The sequence below is a fragment of the Schistocerca gregaria genome, chromosome 5 (genome assembly GCF_023897955.1).
Source record: "Schistocerca gregaria isolate iqSchGreg1 chromosome 5, iqSchGreg1.2, whole genome shotgun sequence".
NCBI lineage: Eukaryota > Metazoa > Arthropoda > Insecta > Orthoptera > Acrididae > Schistocerca > Schistocerca gregaria.
This window is the reverse complement of record NC_064924.1, coordinates 397,895,904-397,909,539: the sequence shown is the minus strand read 5'-3', so window position 1 is coordinate 397,909,539 and position 13,636 is coordinate 397,895,904. Positions and strand designations below refer to the sequence as shown.

At 39.0% G+C, this 13,636-nt stretch overlaps 1 long non-coding RNA gene across 1 annotated transcript; it reads right to left on the bottom strand.

Annotated features, from left to right (window-relative positions):
* Positions 1–513: 513 nt before the first annotated feature.
* On the bottom strand, positions 514–976 carry LOC126272540 (uncharacterized). Its single transcript, XR_007549237.1, has 2 exons — positions 918–976; positions 514–829 (listed from the first exon to the last, which is right to left on the bottom strand). It is a non-coding gene; the product is annotated as an uncharacterized LOC126272540 (long non-coding RNA).
* Between the last annotated feature and the right edge of the window lie 12,660 nt (positions 977–13,636).

Below are 13,636 nucleotides of genomic sequence, written 5' to 3'. Positions count from 1 at the left end.
CTGGGATGCAAAATTGGTTTCAGCACAGCTTCCTCTGTCCCTCCTCTTGTAATTGTATAGTTTCTTCATAGAAACTTTCACAGAAATCCAGTGATACTTTTTCATTAGTTTCACATGAACAGTTTGGTCAGAGGATATTATTTATTAACTGTAAATATACTATTTTACTGTGTGAGTGGTAACTGCAGATCTCTAAGAACAGAACTGCACAATGACAGAGCACAGCCACGTTAGCTACACAACAGTCATCGTTTTCTCCTGCATGTACTTTACTGACAGTGGAAGCACTCTTAGCAGTATGTGACATTATTTCACAGCTCTCACATTCTAACACAGAAATAAGCGGATAGTTTGGAAATGAGCCTTCTTAAAGGTGACAGCAAACTCTTCAAACATAAATAAATAATGAATGTACACCCTCACTTTCAACATCAGCGCATCTTGTAGCAGGCCAATAACTTCAAATTATGTAAAAATACTGTTAGATAATAAGGTACAAATAATACGCCAATCTGATAACTTTTACATTCGGTGAAGCTTAATAACGACATAAATACTGTCGATATTGTTTTCACCGATTTATTGCGAAATGTAGCAAGTGCGCAAATGGAGCTGATAACATTAAACAATACTGTGAAATTCGGAGCGGTGCTTCATTTTTTGTGGCCTCGTTTGCAGACACATCGTTCACATTCATTTTTATCAGTGCACTAATACGACGCACTAATATTGCACTCACTATAACACGCTTCTTCGTCGTATACCGTATTTATTTTCTTGCAACATTGTGAAACATGATCCATCATTTTCTTCAACACCCGTCGTTCGACTGAACACAGAAATGCAAACACTATTAGTAAACTAATCGAATAACTCAACTATATTAAAAAACAAACAAAAAAACGTTGTGTATTTACGAGCGAAATACAGCAAACACGGACTTCGCTCCACTGCCTTCTTGAGTCGCCTGCCAAATTCCTCCTGAACACATGCCTGCGAGAATTCGTGAAAAAGTTAAAGGCGATCTCCAAATTAAATTCCGCTTAGAAATTTAGAAATTGCGTTTTGTAAAGTCAAACTAATTAAGAGTACGTATTCTATCTCCACAAACTATTTTACAAATTGGGGTTACAGGTGGCAGAATTTACTCTGTTGGATAATTTAAGGTTATTTGCAGTTCGTACTTGCCGAGCATTTGCAATTTATTGCCAAGTGCTGTCTTTCTTGCAGATGCATAGGACAAATGCAAGGAATAATGCTGATTGAACGTCTTTCTCAGCTGAAAAAAAAACGAGAAATCGATTATTGATACTGCTTGCATTAGTATTCGCTTTTGTTAAATTGGGAAATTTTTAAACATCGGTTTTAAGTGCTGCATTCCTTGCAGATAGATAGAACCAGTTCGAGGAATTACACTGAATAATCGCCTTCTCTACTGGAAAGAGAACAAAGAACAAAAACGATACAATTGTAGGTAATGCTCACATTAGTATTTGCTTTGTGAAATTGGCAACTCTTTTAACTTCTTTTTTAAAGTGCTTAAAGTCTCTTACCTTCTCAAACTAAATTCATTGTTAACAATGTGTTTTCTGTACCTCTGTCATTCACTTTTGTTTCACTATACAGCAGCATTACAAAGATACATCCTCCAACAATAGACTATTTCTGTAAATTTAGAAAATTTGGTACTAGTGTGCCACTGCACACCAGAATTGTCTCTGTCCATTTACTGAAATGATAAATTGTTTTTACTATATATTTTATTAATTACAAGACATGTAGATATATCTAAATCTATATTAAACAAATTGCTGTAATGCATACGACGAATGGTGCTATTATATTAAGGTGTGATCTCTTCTTGGAGGAATACCTGCTCTTAATTCTCTCTGCGAACTGTTGATAGTCTACTATCATCTTCACTGTAACTATGTGACCAATATGCAGATACTATGGAATTACCAAATGCTTCGCTGAAAACTGTAATTTTGTGCGTGATCGTCGCCTGCTAGAGCAATCTAATCGCATCCTACGTTCACTTTCACTATCCTATTACAGGTGAGACACCATTTTCTAAACTATTCTGAGCGCTGTCTGCAGCTCCACAGTATACTAAAAAAGAGCCATGGCAAGCAACTTTTTTAAAAGAACGAAATTACCAGTGAAGTTGTTGTCCTTTTTCAAACCCTGTTCCACTTTTGAAACGAGACTCCAGTACAATCACAATTTACAGTCAGACGAACTTAGAACAAGAAGTGAAGTATAGTACTTCAAACGTTTAGAATTTTAGATAGACCAAGAGCGTCACTGGAATGTTTGCGTCCACGATCTTGTACAGAAATTCAGTGCTACTACCTTCTCCTTCGAAATATTATTGCATAGACACTAAAACCCAGGAGCTTTCAACCTGCGTGTCCTGTGGTACTTTGTGGAGTACCTCAGTGCATTGAAGATGGTTATTATCAGGCCAGACAGTAGCTAACAGAACTGTTTCCAGTTTCAGTTCCCCAACTTCTTGTAGGCTGCTGTTCAAGCATGTGGCAGCTGTAGCAGAGCAATCCCGGTACACTCACTGACTCCTCAGATATGTGGTTCAATTAATGAACACTAAACAGAGAAAAGCTTTGCATCTGGATAATATTCTTTTAGCCAGTGTGCAGATAAGTGTGCACTGTTATACAAGTTTTAATAGAAATGCTAAATGGGACATATAACTACCAAGTCCATCAAATTTTGAAGTCTGATTCTGAGTGCCATTCTTACGACACACTCGTTTGTTTGTAGTGTAGTATTCATATGGGTGTTCCTCTGTGAATTCACAGACATCAAGTTTTTCGCGACCTTCTTTTAATCAGAATCCTGTGAACTAGATAATATGTAGCTATTCCTTTCATGCACAGGGAGTTTCCCTTGGGTTTTACTGATGATATATTAATTACTTCTTGTTATTTATACGTCGATTACTACCTATGCAATTCATTGAAATTAAGTTGAAATGATACTACTGTTGAAAGTTCCTGAAGTGTACTGATTTTCATTTGTTTTCAAATATTCCCAGTTGTCAGGAGCTGTCACGATGTGGATGGATATTTCGCTGACTATTCCCTCACGCCAAATAATCTATGTCAGCAAACCTGTTAGAGTAACATTGTGTTGTGGAACAGTCACAAATCCTGAAAGTAAATTTGAGGAATTTCATTGTGTATACAAAAGTTTCACTTGTCTTTTATTTATTATTTAGCAGCCGATTTTGTTTTATATTGCACAGCCTTTAGGACATATAAAAATGATCAACTGAGCATCTTCACCACGAAGCGATCATATTATAACGAAAGATTTATATGATACTAGTTTTGAAGAGGGTCCAATATTTTTATCTTGTAATTCTTTTATTTATTTAACCTGATTAGACAATGGTCTGTAGGTCCTCTCTTACATCGGACCAGGCTTTTACACGTATAGTACTTCTTGCATCATGATTACTTGTGCAGTGATAGTGAGGTTACGACGACCAAGAGTAATAAAATGGTATTAACAGAATTAAATATGGTTTGAAACAGGATTTTAATGAGTCTGATGAAAATACAAATAACAGCAGTGACGAATATCTAAAAGAAGAGACACAAATCGGGCGCAGAGTAGTAAATACAAAGCTAGTGCAGCTGAATAACACATAAGAAACTAGTGTATCTATTGCATATACACTGAAATTCGTCAGATATCTTACAACCGTCAATCATAGCTTACACAGCATGTAAATACGTTGAAACAAGTGAAATGTGTTAGGTCTACTGGCATTTGCTGTTCGGGTTGTGTGGCAGTCGATCCAGTTAAACACTCAGTAAGTCAGTGGCAATATTTTGTCACCCATCGAAACAGCACGTCGGCCACAACTGCTCTTCCTCTTTGGGTAGTGATATCCGCCCCCGTACGCCACTGAGGGTGCATTGTAATGCATCTGGGGGGAGACGACGGGGACGGCGAATGAATGCGATCCGGGGAGCGCAGTAGTGTGGGAAACGAAGGGAGCCTCCTCCGGGTGGCGCCTGGAATTACGTTCTTCGAGAGCGACAGAAAATAAAGCGGCTTTTGCCATTTGTCGCGTCGGCAGCAGCAGGACGAGGAAGCCACGCGGCGGAGGCCCGGCAGAGGGCGTTGACGCGCTGCCGGCAGCGGAGAACGGGGGCGCCTGCCAAGGGTGGGGAAACAGGTGCTGACGTCACGGGCAGGACGTTTCGGGAGCTCCACGTGTCGGCAGCGGCCGCAGCAGTTCGCAGAAAGGGGGCCGGGGTCGACGACCTCCGCGCGATCCCACTGGGTCGAGGATAGGATCCAGATCGATAACACACCACCAGCAGCCGCACCAGCGGAGCAACAGCGGGCAGCGGCCGCCATCTTGTCGACGGCGAGGCCCGCTGCGACCACCGGCAAGGGCCGACACCTTGGCTTGCGAATCGCCTCGCAAGAACTGCCAGCACTCCTGCTTGTGCCTTGAGCCCGTCCGTCGAGGCTCTCGGCGATTAGAAGTCGTCAGTACCTGCTCCTTCCCGAAGAATCCAGTGATGAAACTGAATAGTTACCACCACTATCTCTCTCCCCCTGTCTCTCTAATCGTTTAGCTAGTTCCGACTCTCCACGACACCATAAACCTAAGCACGCTAATTTCTTCTGTCCTGCACTTTCTCCAATAGGATTTCCAGATTGGAACACAATACTTCTGTGATACCATGGATCCATTCATGCCCTGATGTCCTCGTCTTCTAGAGCCTTCCATCTTCCGCAGCATAAGCGTTTCCTACAGTATAAAATGTCCTTTCATGATGTGTCCAAAGTGGGTAAGCTTTTGTTTTAGTATCAAACACGCTAGGGAACACTTTGGTTTTATTTGCTCTAATACTGACCTATTCGTTCTCTTTGCAGTCTGTGGGAGTGTAGGAGGTTTCCTCCAATGCCACAATTCAAAAGAATCTATTCTTCGCCGTTCCGCCTTTCTAATGGTCCAGGTATCATATCCATACATCACAGCTGGAAAGACTACAGCCATTAAAATACAGATCTTTGTTGCTAAAGTTATATCTCTACTCATTAAAACCTTGTCAAGGTTTGTCATTGCCTTTCTACAAAGCACTAAGCGTCTCCCGATTTCGTGGCTGCAATCACGATTAGCAGAAATCTGGGAACCGTAACAATTGAAAGTAGACACTACCCCCATTGTTTCTCCTACTACATGCCATGAAATGGTAGGTGTAGTTGCCATAACTTCTGTTTCTTAACATTCAGCCTAAGACCAGCTTTTTCACTTTCTTCTTTCACCTTCAGCAAGAAAGTCTTTAAATCTTCTTCACTTTCTGAGAACGTTATAGTATCATCCGCTTATCTAAGGTTGTTTGTATTTATGCCAGCTACTTTAATTCCGGTTCTTCTTCATCTAGCCCGGCATTTCTCATAATGTGCTCTGCATAAAGACTGAATAAGTGAGGCGATAATATGCAGCCGTACCTCTTTCTAAATCTTGATCCATCTACTTGTTCCATACATAGTTCTCACCTTGGCTTCTTAGTTAGAAAAAATCCGTATGAGATGAAAAGTCCCTTTCAAATTCTGAAGGTACCAGAAATAAAATATAGGGAGCGAAAAGTTATTAACAAATTCTACAGAAACTACACAGCAAATTATAAGAGTCTGTGGGTAAGACGTGTACACCACATAAAATGACAAGCAAAATATACAGAATCACTTGTTCTTACTCACTGCATAAAATACACATTTTGTAAACACCACAGAATAACTAGACACTCAGGGAAAAAGAAGATAAGAGTTTGTGCAAAAGGTAACAAAACAAAAGTCGAATGTTCGATCGATTATTCCCACAAGGCGAAGGATCTGAAAGGGAAGCAGTAATTGAGAATGGAGCGACACAGCGTTGTAGCCTACCCATCATGTCATTCAGTCTGCAAGCCTACACTGGGTAGCACTAAAAGAAACTAAAGTAAAACTGGAAAGAGAATTACGAGTAATGTTAAGGGAGAATAAATAAAATCTTTGATATTTGCTGATGACTAAGTAAATCATTTAGGCAACAATGAACTTGAAATATGACTTGAATGGAATCCATAATGTTTTAAAAAAATCGTAAGATGAACCCACCACCAAAAGTAAAACAAGGTAATGGAATGTAGTCGAATTAAATCAGGTGATACTGAGGGAAACAGATTAGCAATGAGACGTTAAAAGTAGTTGCTGAGTTTTGCTATTTTGACAGCAAAACAATTAACGATGGCTGAAGTAGAGAGGATATAAAACTGAGACTGAAAATAATAAGAAAGGATGTTGAGAAAAAAGAGAAATTTGTTGATATCCAATATAAACTGAATAGTCAGAATGGTTATAGGTTATAACCTATAGGTTTATAGGTTATAAACAGTTCAACAAAGAAAAGAACAGAACTCTCTGAATTGTGGTATTACAGAAGATTAGATGTGTAGATCGAATAACTAATCTGAAAATATTGAATAGATTGGCAAAAAAGGAAACTGTGACACATCCAGGGAAAAGAAGGGATAGGCTGATGGGGTACATTCTCAAACACCATTGAATCATTGGTTTTTTGGCGGAAGGAAGTGAGGAAGATATAGTATATAGAAGGAGATCGAGCATTACATGTAGTAAGCAGTTCAAATAGATATATTTTGCAGTAGTTATGCAACGATGAAGGGGATCACATAGGATAGACCAACATGGAGAACTAAGTGAAATCGGTCTTCAGACTGATGATCAAACAACAACAACACTAGAAATATTGCTGTAAGCATTTGCATTCGAAAAACACTTTGACATTACAGATGACCAGACGGTTGTTTCAAGAGATCACATAACATAATAAGAACATATTTGAATAACAAGAAAAGTAACCCTGACTTTCTTCAGAGCAGAAAACCTATAAGATAACTCGCAGATACAGAGTACTATTAAAAGTACTATTAAACCTCGAACAAGAACACGAAGACGGAACCACTAAAAGCTACTGTAATGTATATTTATTTACTTACAAACTGTTCTGGTCATGCTACAATTTTTAGTCACAGTTTCACAACCCTTAAACTTAAAGGAATGTGAACCATGGTGTCATATACATAAATGTTTTAGTTGCAGCATTTGTACATCACATAGATGTACAACTAAAGACAAGTGTGTATTTGACACTAAAGAACCTTCCTTTAATGATCATGGAGTGCTAGTCCTTGACTTGAAGACAGTTGCCTGACAGGAACATGCGGTCTGTGAATGAACAGACGTTACAATACCTTTTGGTGCTTCTATCATTGTGTTCTCCAAATGTATGGAAGCAGTGCAACACTGTTAATTGAAAATATTTTAAACCCAGACAGTTGTTTGCTTATTAAAATATGAGGGCATCACATGCCATAAAAACCAAAGGAAAAGATAAGGATTAAATGCAAGATATTAATCAAAGAAGAAAATTGCAACAACTCTAGCAATTAAATAAGAATCATTGTACCAGATACAGCACAGATTGAAGTGTTGAGATTGTGAAAAAAATCTAAAATGAGGTTAACAAGCCAACTAGTTGTGGTGCAAATGAGATTTAGAAAAACTTTGGATAAAAATGGTTGATGTTTTTAGAATAAATCAGGTTATTGAAAAAAATGAATAGTTAAATAGAGGAACTTACCTGATATGTAAAACCAATTGTAAGTATTAATGGGGAACACCTGCTGACAGTAAGAGAGCAGTATGGAAATCCACTGTAAATAATAAGTTTAAGAATGAAAAATCAGAATTAATTTGAAATCAATAGTGTGTTTATACAATCTGTTACAAGAAAATCAAACGAAACAGGGTGATAGGCAAAAATGTGATACATCATTTTCATTTTTCACTAATTGTGGAGACAATAAAAGGTATAAATGGAACACTTATTTCATTGTACAATACAAGTTTCAAATACATATCGTTAAATTGTTTTGATATCTCTTTTATGTCAGAAAATCAAGATTACCTGCAAAATGATATCTGTATCCTGAGCAGAATTTTCAAAACAACATGATATTAAACTATATAGAAGGAAAACAAAAATTATTTGTTACATCTGAAAGAACCCCAATATAAAAAGGCTTGTAAATAGTAAAACAGTAATTAGGAATGAGTTAAAGTGTTTGAGCTACAACATTATGAACATCAAAGTGACACACATTGAAAGAGTCTGGGAATATATTCGAACAATAAACAGTTATTTAAGAATGGGAATTCAAAATGGAAGCTTCAATGTAGTTTTACCAGTCGCTATTCAAACAGTGTAAAACGTATGAGACTTATGGTTCATAAAAATTAAACGGAAAACTACAGGAGAGGTAGATATTAGCTTTAGGAATAAGAATTCTTAGAACAAGTTGTGGCTGTACAATTTGACAATCCAAAGAAAATATTATTTAAAAGATGAATGTGTAAGGGGTACAAAATGATTCAAGATCAGAGAAGAAAGTGGAATGGTCAACTATGGAAATCTGTAGCGATTCACTACCAGGAAAAGCCTAAGAAAAAGATGGGCATAGTAGCAAGCATGTGCAATACTTAAGTACGCGCAATACTATTACACAAACTACCTTCTTCTCTGAAAGATTTTCTGTATCAGGAACCCGACTATAGAACGATTATCTTCAAAATATTTCAGACTTCAATAGACAGCTAGAGGCCCACATCCTCTCTTCTTGAAGCTCACTCTGTCAGCCCTACCTCCCCTGCGACTTTTACCTTCCCTTGTCTACAGAGTTCACTACCTGAATTTCTCTTCTTTACTAGAAACTATTGCCGCATTCATTTCAATCCTCTCCTCTTTCAATATTCCTGCCACTTCTTCTCATATCAAACAAAGCTTCAAAAGTGCTTAGCTAATCAATATTATGCTTAATGCCTCTGTTAGCTTATTATTAATATTATTTATATTATTATTGGAAATTATTGCTTTTGTTAATATTGGAAATTATTATTATTGCATTTGTTACTCAATAACTAATTAATATCGTTCGTAATTGCTCCATTACTTTACCATTTACCATCATTATTAGTATTACTATTATTTCGAAATCTTTGTGTTAGTTGGCGTCAGATCGCAAGGGAATCTAGCATGAGTTAGAGTAGTGTTGTTCGTGTTCAGCATCGCCATAAATGTTATCCTTACCATATCAGTCTCCAGCAGCAAGAATTAACTGGAACGGATTGTATCCGTCGCATTGAATTCTGTCGATGGGCTCAACTTCAGAATCAGTGGAATGACACATATATTAATTTGATTTCATCTACTGACGAGGCTACATTCACAAACCCTGAAAATGTTAATTTGTATAACACGCATTATTGGGCAACTGAAACTCCATGTTGGCTGTGCCAAGTTGCACACCAAAAACCGTGGTTGGTGAATGTATGATGTGGAATTCTGGAGAATAGAATTCTAGGCCCCTACTTCATCGAAGGAAATCTTAATGGTATGGAGTACACCACATTTCTGCAAGAAACATTAGGTTTGTTATTGGAAGAAATACCTTTAGGAACAAGGAACAGAATGTGGTATCAACGCGATGGGTGTCCGGCACATTTTTCGCTGATGGTTAGAAATGAGTTGCAGAGACAATTCCCCAATTACTGGTTTGGACGTGGAGATGTGTCGTGGCCGGTTCGTTCGCCTGACTTGACATCTCTGGATTTTTGTTGTTGTGGGTATTCGTAATAGACGATGTTTAGGAAAGATAGGACTGATGCTATGGTAGGTGGGGTGTTCATTGCAGTTAAAAGCTGTTTAAACGCAGTTGAGATCGATACTGGGTCGGACTGTGAAATAGTCTGGATAAAGCTGTCAATCAGAGAAGGAGTCACCATTGTATTAGGATGTTTCCATAGACCCCCAGCATTCGCAACAAACGTCGGAGACCGTTTCAGGAAAAGTCTTGAGCACACAGGAAATAAATATCTAAATTATCCATTCGTTCTAGGTGGAGACTTTGATCTGGCGTCCATTGGCTGGGAAAATTACACGTTTATCACAGGGGGCAGGAGCAAAGACTCGTGTGAAGTTATTCCAGGAGCGTTCTCAACATATAACCTTAGAAAACTAACATGAGATGGGAACATGCTAGATATCTTGGCGACAAACAAACCTGATCTTTTTGCGGAAGTTAATCTAGAAGGAAGTATTAGCGACCATAATGTCGTCGTGACTTCTATATAAAAAAAAAACAACAACAACAACAGGGTAGAGTTTTCTTGTGTGGGAAAACAAATAAAAGTGTCATTAATAAATATCTTCATAGTCAGCTCCAAGCATTCACCACGAGACACGAATATATTGAGCACCATTGGTCAGAATTTAAAGGTATTGTCCACCACCCGGTAGAGTTTTGTCAGGACTGGCTCTCCCAAGGCCGTCAGTAGTTCTAATGGAATGTTGCCTATGCCCGGAGCCTTGTTTCGACTCAAGTCTATCAGTGCTCTGTCAAACTCTTCACGCAGTATCGTACCTCCCATTTCATCTTCATCTACATCCTCTTTAACTTCCATATTATTGTCCTCAGGTACATCGCCCTTGTATAGACCCTCTATATAGTCCTTCCACCTTTCTGCTTTCCCTTCTTTGCTTAGAACTGGGTTTCCATCTGAGCTCTTGATTTTCATACAAGTGTTCCTCTTTTCTCCAAAGGTCTCTTTAATCTTCCTGTAGGCAGTATCTATCTTACCCCTAGTGAGATTAGCCTCTACATCCTTACATTTGTCCTCTAGCCATGCCTGATTAGCCATTTTGTACTTCCTGTCGATCTCATTTTTGAGACGTTTGTATTCCGTTTTGCCTGTTTCATTTACTGCATTTTTATATTTTCTCCTTTTATCAATTATATTCAATAATTCTTCTGTTACCCAAGGATTTCTACTAGCCCTCGTCTTTTTACCTACTTGATTCTCTGCTGCCTTCACCAATTCATCCCTCAGAGCTACCCATTCTTCTTCTACTGTATTTCTTCCCCCCATTCCTGTCACTTGTTCCCTTATGCTCTCCCTGAAACTCTGTACAACCTCTGGTTTAGTCAGTTTATCCAGGTCCCATTTCCTTAAATTCTCACCTTTTTGCACTTTCTTCAGTTTTAATCTACAGTTCATAAGCAATAGATTGTGGTCAGAGTCCACATCTGCATCTGGAAACGTCTTACAATTTAAAACCTGGTTCCTAAATATCTGTCGTAACATTATATAATCTATCTGAAACCTGTCAGTATCTCCAGGCTTCTTCCACGTATACAACCTTCTTTTATGATTCTTGAACCAAGTGTTAGATATGATTTAGTTATAGGCCCAGGTCATAGCAATATATAAAAGAGGTAGGAATTCGGATGCACATTATTACCGGCCAATTTCACTTACATCGATTTGTTGTAGAATCATGGAAGATATTTTGTATTCTGACAGAATGACGTTTGTAGACTCTGAGACACTGATCTGTAGAACCAGCACCGTCTTAGGGAGCCGCGGTCATGCGAGACACAGCTGGCCCTCTTTGTGCATGATATACAACAGGCTCTAGATGCCGGCTCTCAGTTTAATGCCATATTCCTCGACTTTAGAATGGCGTTCGACTCAGTTCCGCTCTCTCGCTTGCTCCAAAAAGTGCACGCTTACGGTCTGTCCGATGACATATGCGGTTCGATAGAAAGTTTTCTAACAGACAGAGAGCAGTATGTCGACGTGCATGGGGAGACTTCAACTGAAACAAGCGTAACATCAGGTGTGTTCCAGGGCAGCGTAATAGTTCCGCTGCTTTTTACGATTTACATAAACGATCGGGTTGATGGTATTGACAGCGGCATTAGAATGTTTATCGATGATGCTGTAGTCTACAGGACAGTAGTACCACATGGAAGTTGTGAACAAATCAATGAGGATTTGCAGAATATAAATGCGTAGTGTAATGACTGGCAGTTATCTCTCAATATTAATAAGTGTAACCTACTGCATATAACAAAGCGAAAATCCCCATTAATATACGAGTACAAAATAAATGCCCAGTCTTTGGAAGCGGTAACATCCGTCAAGTATCTGGGTGTGAGTATTCGAACTGATCTCAAACGGAATGATCAGTTTACACAAGTAAAGCGAGCTCTAGATTGTGGTTTATTGGTAGACTGCTGGATCGATGCAGTCCTTCAGCAAAGGAAATTGCTTACATTATTTTAGTTCGTAGAGTCTTAAAGAGTATTGTTGTCTGTATGGGACCCTTACCAGTTCGTTCTGATTCAAGAGATTGAGAAGGTTCAAAGAAGAGAGGCAAGATTCGAGACTGGTACAATTAGCCATCGCGAGAGCTTTACAGATATCATAGAAAGTTTGAAGTGGGACACACTTGCAGATAGACGACGCGCTAAATTGAAGGGGCTGCTCGCTAAATTCCGAAATCCGATCTTCGCCGAGGATGTAGAGCATATATTACTACCACCAACTTTCAAATCACGCAATGATCACCATTCTAAGATAAGGGAAATTAGAGCTCGTACTGAGGCGTTCAGACAGACGTTTCTCCCTCGCGTGATCCGCTAGTGGAACAGAGGGGGGGGGGGGGGGTGACGGGAGGGGGGAGAGGGAAATATGACTGGCGCGAAAAGGGCGCGAATAGTGCCCTCCGCCACACACCGCTTGGTGGCTAGCGGAGTATGTATGTAGATGTAGATATTTATAAAGACGTTCCAACTACATCTGAAGTTATGCGCGAGAGAACTGTCAGAGCATGTGATTCGATAAGTACTGATGTGGTAAGGAATACCACTAAACCCATGATAAGAACATTGCAGCAATGCGTTGATACCACTGGTAATCACTTCGAACACCTTCTGAATGTAAATGGACGTTCATGCCACCTTTTTTACTTTCGTTGACCTTCAGAGACCTTACTGTTACACATCATTTTATTCGTCTCGATACCCACTTATCAGAAAATAAGTACCAAACTATAGCATCCCATGTAAAAATACAAAGTTGAACTTCATATCTATGAAGAGATCCCACCTAGCAAAGAAAACCCAATGACATATTATGGCCCCCGTTGTCATATGCAACTTTTGCAACTTTTGTCCCACAAAACTGAAAACAACAATTGAGTAAACTCATTTAAAAATATTATCATTTTATTGAGAACTGTTATACACTTATACAACTCTGTGGGTAAGGTATTCTGGATATCCCTTGAGAATGTCAAAAGTACTGAGCCTGTATCCCTTCAACATGTTGTATAAATGATGGAGTGCTAAAGTCTGAAGGAGGAGGGAACTACTAGGGATTTAACACGATATGGAGTATTAAATCAACACCACCGCAATAAGCAACATCAGAATCGTAATCAAAAAAACGGTTCAAATGGCTCTGACCACTATGGGACTTAACATCTGAGGTCATCAGTCCCATAGAACTTAGAACTACTTACACCTAACTAACCTAAGGACATCATGCACTTCCATGCCCGAGGCAGGATTCGAACCTGTGACCGTAGTGGTCGCGCGGTTCCAGACTGAAGCGCCTGCAACTGTTCGGCAATCATAATCACCGAGTTTTTATACAGTATTGGATAAAATCCTTTTGCATA